Raw genomic sequence first — 14,026 nt, forward strand, 5'->3', positions numbered from 1 at the left:
TACCCAGCAGACAGTAGGGAATAAGGATCTTGGTCTTCGGAAAAGAAAGAGAGGAGAGCCAAAGAGTGTATAGTGAAACTAGAAAGGAAATTGGTAACCTAGGAAGGGATTACAGATAAGATTCAACGACAGAATCTTGGGAAGTACCAACATTTAACATGTAGAAAGAGGACATAGAGTTACCAAAACAAAGAAATATCAGATATAAGAAAACCAAACGACACTAGTATAATAAAAATGAAAAAGGGGCGCCTGGGTGGCTCAGTGGGTTAAGCCGCTGCCTTTGGCTCAGGTCATGATCTCAGGGTCCTGGGATCGAGTCCCACATCGGGCTCTCTGCTCAGCAGGAAGCCTGCTCCCCTTCCTCTCTCTCTCTCTGCCTGCCTCTCTGTCTACTTGCGATCTCTCTCTGTCAAATAAAAAAAAAATTTAAAAAATAATAACAATTAAAAAAAAAAAAACCAGCGTCATTCTAGGAAGAGGGAGTAGGACATTGTAAAAAAAAAAAAAAAAAAAGTAGATATCTGACTAAAGGACATTGGTTAAATTATGAAACATTCGTTTAATGGACTATGATACAAACATTAAAGTTATGTTGTGAAACTATATGAATTGCCACCAGAAGATGTTTAACATCTTGTTAAGAGAAACATTCAAGTTAAAAAATAGTATATACAAAATTATCCCATTAAAAAATACATATGTGACTGCAAATGGGGCATAAGGACACTTTTAGGGTGAAGGAACTGTTCTAGATCCTGACCCTCTGGGTGGGGTGGTGGTGGTGGTGGTGGGTGTGTGTGTGTGTGTGTGTGTGTGTGTGTGTGTTTACGCAGCTGTATATAATTACCAAAATCCTCAAACTGTAAGGCCTTAAAAAGGGTTTGGGGTGGAGACTATTGACAGGGTTGTTCTGAGAATTAAATGGTACAGTGCCTGGAATACAAGAAGAGCTCACTCAGGAGAAAAGAGAAGGGGAACCCAGGACCACGGCATGGAGGAGGAGACACTGGACACAAGGCCTGGAAAGATGAGACTACATGTGGCCCTATGACACAAAACCCTGAATAAACACACACACACCCTAGAGTAGGTCCAGACAAAAAAGAAAGTGGAAGAAACGGAGTTCTCTTAGAAGTACTTTTAGACTGACCAAAAGGAAGCTGGGACTTGGTATAGATGAGGGGCCTTGGTGCTGGCTTAATATATGCCACAGAAGAGGAGAGAGACATATTGCTTATTGCTTTGGAGGGTGGGATAAAGGAGGGAAACTAGGGGGGAATGAGAGTGTGGCTTATGGGAGTCGGGGAGTCGAGCCAACTTTAAGTTAAGGTAACTTGGACTGTTATGAAGTCTAGGGAGAAGGAAGCCACTCCTTACCAGATTGGTTTGACCTGTCAGAGAAGCCCAGAGTTTCCCTTGTGGATGACCTCTTCACTTCCACCTAGTTTTTGACTCCTTGATTTTAAGTACATGAAACCCTTTCCAAAGGTGATAGGATTTAAGTTCTGTTATTTTCAGCATGTGGAATGGATGCCAACCTTGTCTCTTTGGACCGTCTACTAATATCCCATCTCTTCATGCTTTTAAACACGTCTATTTAAGTGACCTTTAATGACCTAGGCTGGATGAGCTTAAAATGATCATATGTGGCTGATAACCACTAATTGCATTTTTTAAAAATATTTTATTTATTTATTTGACAGAGAGAGAGAGATCACAAGTAGGCGGAGAGGCAGGCAGAGAGAGAGAGGAAGGGAAGCAGGCTCCCTGCTGAACAGAAAGCCCAATGTGGGGCTCGATCCCAGGAACCTGAGATCATGACCTGAACCGAAGGCAGAGGCTTAACCCACTGAGCCACCCAGGCGCCCCCACTAATTGCATTTTTAACTAGACCTCTGATAGCAATTTAATTAAAGTTGGCCCTTGAACCACGTGGGGGTTAGGGGTACCGATCCCCATGCAGTAGAAGATCTGCTATAACTTTTGACTCTCCCAAAACTTAACTGATTACAGACTACTGTTCACCAGAAGCCTTAAAGATAACATAAACTGTTGATTCACACATATTTTGCATGTTATATGAATTCTATACTGTATTCTTATAATAAAGTAAGCTAGGAAAAAGAAAATGTTCCTTGAAAATCATAAGAGAAAATAAATTTATAACACAGTACTGGATTTATCAAAAACAAACAAACAAATCTGGGGGGCCTGGGTGGCTCAGTCAGTTAAGCGGCTGCCTTTGGCTCAGGTCGTGATCCCAGAATCCTGGGATCAAGTCCTACATTGGGGGGAGGGGCTCCTTCCTCAGCAGGGAGCCTGCTTCTCCCTCTACCTCCTCTGCCTCCCCTGCCTCCTCTGCCTGCTGCTCCTCCTGCTTGTGCTCTCCCTCTCTTTCTTGGACAAATAAATAAATAAATAATCTTTCAAAACAAAACAAAAAACCAAAATCCTGCATATAAGTGCACCCAGGCAGTTCTAAGCTGTGTTTTTCAAGAGCCAACTGTGTTTGGTTACAACTGTATTTGATCAACTATGTTTGTTATATGAGTTCACATTCGACTTCATCTGGGTGCCCCTCATTTTGGCATTCTGTGGTACAGTGAGGAAACTCAGATGAGGAGTCTGTTGACCCTGGTTTCATGCAGTGGTTTCACTACTTAACTAGATGTGTAACTGGAAGAGACATTTTGACACAGAGGTTCTCAACATGTGATCCCCAGACCCCTGAAGGTCTCCCTGGACACTTTCAGTGGATCTGTGAGATTAAAATGATTCTCGTGGGGCGCTTGCGTGGCTCAGTGGGCTAAAGCCTCTGCCTTCGGCTCGGGTCATGATCCCAGGGTCCTGGGATCCAGCCCCGCATCAGGCTCTCAGCTCAGTGGGGAGCCTGCTTCCTCCTCTCTCTCTCTGCCTGCCTCTCTGCCTACTTGTGATCTCTGTCTGTCAAATAAATAAATAAAATATTTTTAAAAAAAAGAGTCTCATAATAATATTAAGCCCTTATTTGCCTTTTTTCACCATCATGTTAACATTTGTACCCAAGTAATGGTGGGTAAACTCTTTGCACCTTGACGGGAATCAAGGCAGTGGCTCCGTACCATACTAACGGTCATTGGATTCTCCACAGCCGTGCACTTGGAGAGAGGTCGGTTTCATTAAAAAGTGTTTTTTTAAAGGAGTAAAAATTATAAATGGTATTAAATCCTGACCATTGAGAACATGTCTTTTAAAAATTCTGTGTCGGGACGCCTGGGTGACACAGTTGGTTAAGCATCCGACTCTCAGTTTCAGCTCAGGTCATGATCTTAGGGTCATGGGATTGGTTCCTGCGAGGGGCTTGCTCAGCGCGGAGTCTGACTGTAAGTCAAAGGAAATGATAGAAATGGTTGTACATGATAAACTTAAGCACTCTTTAAATATAAGCCATCATTACTGCCATCATTTCTTACATATTGCTGTCTGTCAACCTGTTCAAAGATCCTTGAGCCCTTCCTCTTGTTCTCCACCTGTCACAGCACTTTACTCATACTAGACACATAGCAGATCCTTGGTAAATATTTACTGGTAAACTGACTGATATAGCATGACTTTTGTTTCTGTTTTTAAAGATTTTATTTATTTGAGAGAGAGAGAGAGCAGGAGCACAAGTGGGGAGGGGAGGCAGAGGGAGAAGCAGGCTCCCCACTGAGCTGGGAGCCTGATGCAGGACTCAATCCCAGGACCCTGGGATCATGACGGGAGCCAAAGGCAGACGTTTAACCCACTGAGCCACTCAGGCGCCCCTGAACAGATGTTTTTTGAATAGAAGTATGGGACTTTACAATTAGTTCTAGTAAGTTTCATTTATTTGCTAATCCTAAATTTGGAATCTATTGAGGGCTTTTTGAATCCTAATTCTTTCTTCTGAGGTATTAAATATCTGTTCTAGCTTTGTTTATTTGAAAGTTGGATAAGTACAGTTTCCCTATCTCAAATAAGGGGGCTGTCTAGGTCAGAGCCAAGGATAGCATGAAATGTTTTGTTTTGTTTTCCACTAATCTAAAATGAGACATTCTTCTCTCCTGAGTACTGTGCAATGAATGGACGAGCTCACCTGATCTACCAGGTTCACTCTGTGTCCTCCAGCCAGTTCCCTATTTATGTCATAGACTAGCCTTAGAATCAGCTAGAATAGTCCATAGAATAGTCAGTGAATGAGAAAGGGAAAATATTTGAGAATATAGTAGGTTAAGAGTAATATCTGGTACTAAACAATAACCATGGCTAATAGTGCCTGCCTCTCAGCCATGGCGAAGGCAACACAGTGAGGTGAAAGGGTAACAATGTGTTACCCAAGTGTTGAAGACTTGGCAGGTGTGGGTGTTTGCCCAAAGCGGATGGACCTTGAGGCCATTCCTGCCTCTAGAGGAGGAGAACCTAGAGAAAGAAGGAGAAGGTGCATTTCGAATCAAGGGTTTTGAAATAAAGACACTCGGTGAAATGTAAGGAGGATGAAACACATGAGGAGAGACAATCTAGTTTTGATGTTTGTAATTTTAGTAGAAAACCTTTAGATTGCCTAGAGCTGTATACTAATAAGAAGTTAAAGGTGACCCAGGGCTTCCAACAAGATCCTGACAGAACAGATCCCAGACTCTTTTAGTGTCTCCCTTTCCTCTCTTGGTGCCCTGGTTTGGGTGTTGAAGTGGTGGCCATTCTGGGGGGCGGTTGGTGAGATAGGAGATAAGACAATGTTGGGATCGTACAGTCCGGTGGTGGTGGGGGATGTCCCAATGGGCTCTATTCACTCGAAACATCTGTTATAGTCTCTTTGCATTTTGTTTTGATTTTATATATAAGTTACACGTACACATAGGTGAAAGGGCCAAACCATTTTATAAGGCTTATTTTGAAAATAGCAATACCTCATTCACCACTCCTTGCCATGCTTCTGTGGCTACTTATGCATTTAAAATGTTTTTATGTATCACTTATTGTCTCCCACCATAAAAGATGAGAACTTCACCTTCTTCACCATCACCACCTCCCCCACTGCCACATTCCACTCATGCACATGGGCATGTCCATGTTTCACATTCCCTGTCCTCCCAATACTGTTGTGTCTTAAGTTTGGCCATATCAATATTCAGTGTTGCTATTACCATGACTATGTACACATTGTTCACTCACAAGCCATATAATATACCCATGACTTCTCTCCTGTGCAACTAAGTCTTTGTTTTCTGTGAGCCTAATGGTTGTCTTTTTTTCTTTTGGTTTTCTAGGCACTTATCATTAATTCAACCCAAACTCCCTACCAGCAGTCTATATCTGTTCTTAATACATTTGGTTACGTTGGGTGTCCTATCAATCTCATCTTCTTAAAGAGATCTCTCTTGAAATCTTCTCACCTGCTCTAGCCCAGACTGGATGCTGTCCAAACCTGCTATGTCTTATTCTGCCCGTTCTCTTCAGCATCATTCTAGAGTCCTTTTCTTCTCTCCTACTTTGGATTACCTGCTCCTGGATCCTTTGTGTTTTCCTTTCTTGGTTTCTTCTTATTTTGTAGAGGATCCTTCTCAATTAGTCTCATGAAAAAGAGTGTTCTTAAGATATTCTCTGTCTTTCATTTTCCAAAATGTCATGATGATGTGTCTTGCTATGGATCCATTTTCATTTGGTATCAAGGCCATGGTGGACTCTTTCAATCTGGAAATGCTTGTTCTTCCATTCCAAAAATTTTTAAATTATTTCCTCCCATTTTTTTCTCCTCCTCTCATCTCCAGAATTGATTTTCCATTTTTTAAAAAAATCTTTCTCTTTTATTTCCTCTTTTTCTTTTGCTTGGTTTTCTAGGAAGTTTCCTCAATTTCATCTTATAAACCTTGTATTGAGTTTTAAAGATTTGCCATCATACTTCAATTGGCAATAGTTCTTTTGGAATTTTCCTTTTTATTGCATATTGTCTTGTTCCATGGATGCAATATTTTCTTTTTTTCCTTTGAGATTATTAATAATAATTTGAGGGAATATTTTTCTTCTCACTACATAGTCTCCTGTCCTCCAAATTTTTTGTTCCTGTTTTTTATTTTAGCAGATCTCTTTCCGCAGATAACTGATGGTCCTTGGCTATCTATTTATGTATTTAGTGAGGCACCAAAAGGTCAATCAGAGGCTCTGAGCATGTGATAGGGCACATTTGATGCAAGCAGATCTTTGTGTTCCTGACTGGACTGTTTCTTTGCATCATTCCCAATACTATGTCATAAGTTTTTTCTGTAGGCTGTCAGAGTCTGCAAAGAAGTTCACCTGGCTGCCAGCATTTTAGAAGCTGAAAGAAGAGAAGCTACTGAGAAATGTAAGAGAATATATATTCTACTTAATCCCCACTTTTTTGGTATAATACTATGTTGTTTTTGTCCCCTGCTTGGATCTGGGATAGTAACTCTGCCCTTAGAAGAATTTGGTGTTCCCCAGTCAAGAGATTCTTGATTACAACCCTACCAATGAATAAGGAGGTTTGGAGGTTTCCAGCGTTTTGCGTGGAGTCGGGGGAGGAATCTCTTCCCAACAGAACAATTACCTTGTCCTTGGGCATACCTTCACGCCATTCCCCGCCCTACCCCCACTTCCAAAGGTAGCAGGTACACCAAATTTTGAACCTTTTTGGGTTCTTTAGTGTAAATCATTTGCTTCTTGGGTTTCCCCACTGCCTGCTTAAGCTTCAGCTTTTTAGGTTCTACTAAGACAGTTAATCCCTCATCCACCTCTTTTCCAGCTTCCCAAGTCTTTTCGTGGATCTCTTCCCTGTTATTTTTGATCTTCTGCAATTATGCCTTTTAAAAAAATCCTCTTACTATTGTTTTACTAGGGTTTGGAGAGGGAGCAATGGCATGTGTTCACAACTTCTTCCTTGTCTTGAAACTTTCCTGTAGTTTCTCAGAACCTATTTATCTCACACATATGTATTGAGTGCCTCATTTATATTAGGTACTGTTGAAACACTTGGGAAACATCAATGAACGAAACAGAATATCCTTGCACTTGTGGAGTTTACATTCTAGTGTGTGTGTGGAGGGAGAGATAATAAAAATTAAACCTAAGTATATACATTACATAACAGGTATTATATAGGTCAGGTAAAAAGTAGAGCAAGAAATGGAGAATTTAAAGTAATGGGCAGGGGGAAAGCTGCAGAATTTAGAGTGATCAAGGTAGGTGGCCCTGAGAAAGTATAATTTAAGCAAAGACTTGAGGGAATTACATTCATAAATATGTGTTTTCCTAATAGGATGTGTTTCTACATATTTTCCACAAGATTTATCCTCTCTTTATTCTTAGGCTGAAGATAGACCGATGTCTTCTTTTTATTGTGTACCTTCACTGCACCTGGCACATAATTTTACAAAGGACCTGACGATGCTGGCTGCCTAAGTGCCTGGAGGGATATCTGAACTTAGGGGCTGACCTGTCATATTCTTTTAGGTAAGACACCATCTGAATCTCAGCGTCTTTATTTGTATGTGGAATAATCATAAACTGCTGGACCTCATTCTCTTCCTGAAAGCTAGTATCCATGAGCTTCAAAGATTAGTAAAGGAAACGTATAATGAAAATAGAGATATTATAAGGACATTTTAATGACAGATGATTGACATAGCCCACATTTTCTTGACGGGGAGAAAATATTCAGATTACCCTGGGCATTAGATTAGATTTGCGTTGGGTAATAGTGAGGTAAGCTGGTTTGACTTTACTATTCCCATCCACCCACCCATAAGCCCCAACCCACATTCTTACGGGCTAGCTTCATGATCAGATGGCCAAGTAATGTTCTTCTGTTCAGGGTCACAATACAAGGTACTAACTTTAAGTGAGTATTTACATGTCTGGCACTCTGCTGGTGCTGCTGACACTCATAACAGCCTGATGAGACATAAGTTACTAGCTCTATTGTCTTTCTTTTCTTCTTCTTTTTTTTTTTAAGATTTTTATTTATTTATTTGACAGACAGAGATCACAAGTAGGCAGAGAGGCAGGCAGAGAGAGAAGGAGGGGAAGCAGGCTCCCTGCTGAGCAGAGAGCCCTATGTGGGGCTCAATCCTAGGACCCTGGGATCATGACCTAAACCGAAGGCAAAGGCGATGGTTAACCCACTGAGCCACCCAGGCGCCCCTTCTTTTTTTTTTTTTTTTTTTAAGTAGGCTCCATACCCAGCATGGAGCCCAGTGTGGGGCTTGAACTCATCACCCTGAGATTAAGAGTTGAGCTGAGCTGAGATCACAAGTCAGACACTTAACCGACTGAGCTACCTCAGTGCCCCAAGTCCTATTTTCAAATAAGGAACATGAACCTCAGGAGGTTAAATAACTTGTCTAAAGTCACACTGCTCATACATGGTACAACCAGAATTCAACCCGTGTCAGTCTGATCCCCAAGCATGAGCCCTTTCTGTACACCACACTGCCTCTTAGAACCGACTCTCAGAATTGCATTTCAGAACATTTCATGATTAATCAAATACAGATGCTAAATTGAAGAGTTTTTGAAATGAGAGCAAACCAAGCTTATAAAAATAAATAAAATCCTATTTTATTTAGCAGGTGTTTTAGTATGGATTCTCCAGAGAAAGAGTCAATGGAATATCTATCCTTATCTTCTTTCTCTCTCTTTCCCTCTCTCTCTCTCTCTCTCTGTCAATATATAGATAGATTTACTAGAAAGAATTGGCTCACATGGTTATGGAGGCTGAATAGCCAAGATCTACAAAAGTCAAGACCTGCAGTCAGGAAGCTAGAGACCTGGGAGAGCTAGCGGTGGAGTTCCAGTCTAAGGCAGAGTCTAGAGAAGGGAGAAGACCTATGCCCCAGTTTGAAGACTGTCAGGAAGAGAAAAATAATTCTTTTTTACTCACCGTTTTAGTCTCTTCAGGCTTTCCACAGATTGGATGGAAGCCCATCCACCCTGGAGAGAGCATTCTTTTTTAGTCTACTGAGTCAAATGTTAATCTCATTAGAAAAAAATCCTCACAGAGACATCCAGAATAATGTTGAACCATATATCTGGGTGCCCTCTGGCTCAACCAAGTTGAAGCAATATTAGCTATCACAGTAGGTAATAAATTTAGAAAATTCATCTCTCTAAGAGAAGCTATGGGAAAAGAAATCTAAATGGTCTTTTAATAACTGGTGTAAATACTTTTTTGTTGCACTGATGTATTTATTGAATATTGTGTTCTTGATACATGTTTTTAATGGTTTGGAAAAATTAACTGGCAAAAGCATAAATATCTACTAAGGGCACATGGGACCAGGTTAGTGGGGCTGAGAATAATCCTGATCTCTTCCTGTCATTTTGTTGTTGTTTTTTTAAAAGATTTTATTTATTTATTTATTTGACAGAGATCACAAGTAAGTAGGCAGAGAGGCAGGCAGAGAGAAGGGGAAGCAGGCTCCCCACTGAGTGGGGCTTGATCCCAGGACCCCGAGATCATGACCTGAGCCGAAGGCAGAGGCTTTAACCCACTGAGCCACCCAGGTGCCCCACTTCCTGTCATTTTGAAAAGACCTTGGTTCCTGCTCTAAAGGACTTTATTGTTTCCTGGAGAGACAGACTTGTAAACAACAATTAGAATATAATTGTCACAATGAAAGTCGGTACAAATTACAGTACGCAGTCAAGCAGAAGGAGCACACAGATCTACCTTTGTTTGGGGTGGGGGTACAGAGGAGGTAGTTTTTACCAAGGCCTACCTCTGCCTAGAAAGTCTCATCTTTTACATGGCCAGCTCAAAGGCCAGCTCTCTACCAAATGTCCCAAACATTACATTGTCTTGCCGTATAGATAATTGTATATGTATAGCTTATCTCCTCTGCTAAATGATAAAGTCATTCGTGGAAGGTATGGACCTCTTAGGCATCTAGATATCTCCCATACAACCTAGAATATTGCTGGCACACATTCTGTGTTCAGTTAATGCCTGCTGAGCGAAGGATTGAAACAAAGGAGTAGGGGCTACATCATTTGGCTTCCATTCTCCCAGATACTTGACCCTTTAAACATTTGAAGTAATTGCTAAATCAGACCTTTTTTTGCTATTGTTGAAGTAACAGGAAGACTTCAAAACCACCAAACAAACAAACAAATTCTTTTTAAGGTCATCTGCCCTATTCCTTGGTGCAGAAAACATGTTATGTAACATTATAAAATCTGGCCAACCAAGAGGGCTTTCTCTAGTTTTCTGTTTCTTGCTTCCTTAATAAACTCTACATTCTCCTTTCAAAAGATCTTGCCAACACTAATTCATTACCACTGTACCCATCAGCAGAATGAAAAATATTTGCGTATCTCTTTGGTATAGCAAGGTTTGAAAAGAGGTCAGAAGCAATTCAGGATTTGGAAGCTGTTGGCTTTTCTACTTTCTGTATTATGAGTCTTCTTTTTTCTTTTCCAAACTGTTTTCCCACTCCATATTGAAATAGGGAATTTGATTGTGCTCCAGGATTTTATGAGAAATATATAAGCTATAACCTAACAACCTGTATGAAATAGTTTTTTTCCCCCACAGCTTTTTAAAAAAAAAAATGTTATTTATTTATTTGACAGAGATCACAAGCAGGCAAAGAAGCAGGCAGAGAGAGAGGAGGAAGCAGGCTCTCTGCTGAGCAGAGAGCCCCATGCGGGGCTCGATCCCAGGACCCTGGGATCATGACCTGAGCCAAAGGCAGAGGCTTTAACCCACTGAGCCACCCAGGTGCCCCTCCCCCACAGCTTTTTATACATGTCTACTTAATGATACTATTTATATAGATAAAACCAGAAAGCTATGAAAACATAGATGAAAATATTTGTGGATAGGAGAAAAATTATACTGGCTTATAAATCCTCTTTGTTAAAAAGCAACCTGCAGAGTAATGTGCAGAATTGTTGAATCACTATATTGTACACCTGAAACTAACACAACACTGTATGTTAATTATACTGTAATGAAAATTAAAAACAACAAAACTAACCTTCAACTTCTGAGGATTTAGGTTGAGAGAGAGACACCAAAGAGCAAACATCAAAGATGTCCCTTAGATTCTCTTTGCCACTGAGTCACGCTTGGCGCTTGGACATATCTGTGGAAACCAGGCTTGGAATAAAAATCTCCTAACAGGTCTACCCTTACAAAGAATGGCAATGGGAGCTCTTTCATTAAGGAAGATAAGAGGCAAGTACTTGCATATCATAGTGACAATCTTTAGATTTCTTCATGAGGGAAATGCCTTTTGCATCTTGTCTTAGAACCAAGATAGGAGACCGGGGGTGGGGGTGGGGGGATGAAGACATTTCCAATAACAAGCACAATACTTTTTATTCTCTTAAAACATTTCACAAAAAAGGCTATTATTGAAATGATTTAGTTACTACAGGATTTGGGAGGAAACACATGGGAACCCACTGGTTTCACTCTGGTGATGGGGGACCAGTATAAACCATCTCTAAATGTTTCCAAACTTCAAGATGATTATAATACTTCTATCAGTTACTAGACTTGTATGAAGAAAGTTAATCCCTTCATAACCATTCAATAAGGGACCTTATAAGGACATAGTGTGAGATAAAGAGGATGGCGAGTCTCTCCAGCCGGGTATAGGCTTTAAGATTCAGGGGGGACGGAGTGGTGCTGGCCAAGGGTAGACTGACTGCTTAGGGCAGGAATGAATGGGAGCTGCCTCTGCTCCTTCTGTCAATACTTCTTCCTTTCCATTTTGTGAGCATACACTTTTCTGGCTGTGTTCAGTATATTCATCCCACTCTGCCCTCTGGAAGAAATAGACATCGGCCCCTCACAGCTCTGTTCTTAATATAACACTGAAGGGTTTACTTTCAATTATCTCTGGCTTTAGAAATCAATACTTCTTTCTCCCCAAGCTGGTAATTAAATGAGTGATTCAATAAAAGGAAAAGGAATTGGTCAGGCTTTTTTGGGTGCCAGTACAAGGTATACCTTCTTATCTTTTGTATTCATCCAGCAAAGCCAATAAATTTTTTAAAATCCTGTATTTGTAATCCTGTGAGGCTACAACTGATTAAAGCCCGATTAAGATAAAGTGTCAAATTCAACCTTGGACAGACCAAGATGCCAGATGCCAGAATTTTGATACTAACATAGAAAAGTGGAATGCTTCTCTGGTTCAGCTAGGCATCCCTGCTCCCAAACTCTCAACAAAATTAAAATTCTAGAATCTTAGAACTGGATGGGACCTTTGTCCTTGTGATTTCCCCTCCGTCTTGGAACCCATGAGTCTTGCCTCCAAAAATGCCCCTTTATGTGAAGTAGGACTCTGGTGAACCAGAGTTTTTTGTCTGTTACCTCTTTGTAATCAGAGAAAACACAACTGGCCGAGATTGTTGTCAGTATGTGGGTGCAGCTGGAAAAAAATACCCACTGTGACCAAGAGTTCTTTCTTCACTGTATTCTGCTTTCATACTGTTGCTCATGAATAAAACATATTCACATGACATTTTGTACTTTTCTTCCCTTATTCAGTCAATGCAGATAGCCACTTCCTCCTGGGCAGTAGGAGAGAGGTATTGGCTCTGTGTTGCTGGAGATTAAGCAAAAGATGCATGAAAAACTATAGAATTTGCTTAAGAGCACATGATGGGGGGATCCACTTAGAAATGAGATGAAAAGTCAAAAGTCTTAGACTCTGGTTAAGTTGGTTTGCTTTCTTCCCTACAAAAAAGCTTATCTAGTTTCCAGGACAGAAAAAAAAAAAATCCCTTCCTCTTTCTTTTAAATCAAAAAATGTTATTCCTTACTGATGCTTGTTAAAATGGCAGGCCCTGCGTACCCATCACATACAGTACGGTTCCTGCTTTCGCAGAGCTCATGGTCCAATGGGATGAACAGACAGGAAATAACTGACAATGTGAAAAGTTATCATAGTGTTAGGAGAGGAAAAAGAGCATCACAAGAGACAGTAGGAGAAGGAAAGACAGAAGGAAAGCAGGAAGGAAAGGAGAGAGAGAACCAGAACAATTTCAAACATCAATTTTTTACAAAAATACAAACTTGGGCCAGTTTGAAAATAGGAGCCTGCACTAAGGTAGACACGATAGCTTTGTTTTGCCAAATAAGGTAAAACGTTTGGAAGGTCACATATAGCAAGAGCAGCCAGGTTCAGTGAGACAGAGACATGCTCCTCCGAAAATGTCAGAGGGAGCTGTGGCTTGTCTAACCGGGTCATGCCACCTCCAGTCACTGACCTCCCTGTTCTCTAGAGTGACTTCTTGGCCTGTGCTGGTTTTTCCTATAGCTAAATGACTCCTCTGCCAACTTGGCTTATGAAATGTTTATAAGCAGTTTAGAATATTGTGATGAAAGTCACAGACAGGTTCAGAGGGATTTTAAATCACACTTTCCTAATTTCCTTTCTTTCTTCTTCCTCTTTTTTTTTTTTTTTTAATGACTAGGTAGAAACAAAGGTTACCAGGAGGATTTTCAACAGGTTTGCCTCTAACATTTGCAGAACTACCTATGAGACAGCAAATGAGGGCCCACATACCATGCTTAAATAGCTAAAATGTATAAACCAAGCGAACAAACTTCAGTAAAATGGGATAAAAGAATATTTTTTCCTTTCACCTTGACACAGGCCTTCATGCCCTAGAAGACTAGATTTGGGTTCATACTTCTCAAACTCCTTAAAGTTCTATATGAGGAAGTAATGGGATGGGAAGAGCTGGCCCCCAGCCGCTAGCACCCTTCTCTCCCTACCCCTACCTATCCCTGTCCCACACTGGGAGGGCCCTTATGCTCCTTCAGATGAACCCTGTCACTCCCACGATTTAGTTCCAGGCACATAGCCTTCAGGCAGCCACCCATGAGGTCTGGCAATGTATGCACAGGAGTGACAGTCCACCCTTAGAGGAAAGACACAGGCAAGAGGACAGGCTCTGAAAGGGGACTTGAGGTATTTGGACAAGAAATGCTGGGGTTCTAGGTCATGGTGTGATATTCCTCTAAATGGAAAAACTGAGAAAGAGATAG

The sequence above is a fragment of the Meles meles genome, chromosome 13 (assembly GCF_922984935.1).
Source record: "Meles meles chromosome 13, mMelMel3.1 paternal haplotype, whole genome shotgun sequence".
Taxonomy (NCBI): domain Eukaryota; kingdom Metazoa; phylum Chordata; class Mammalia; order Carnivora; family Mustelidae; genus Meles; species Meles meles.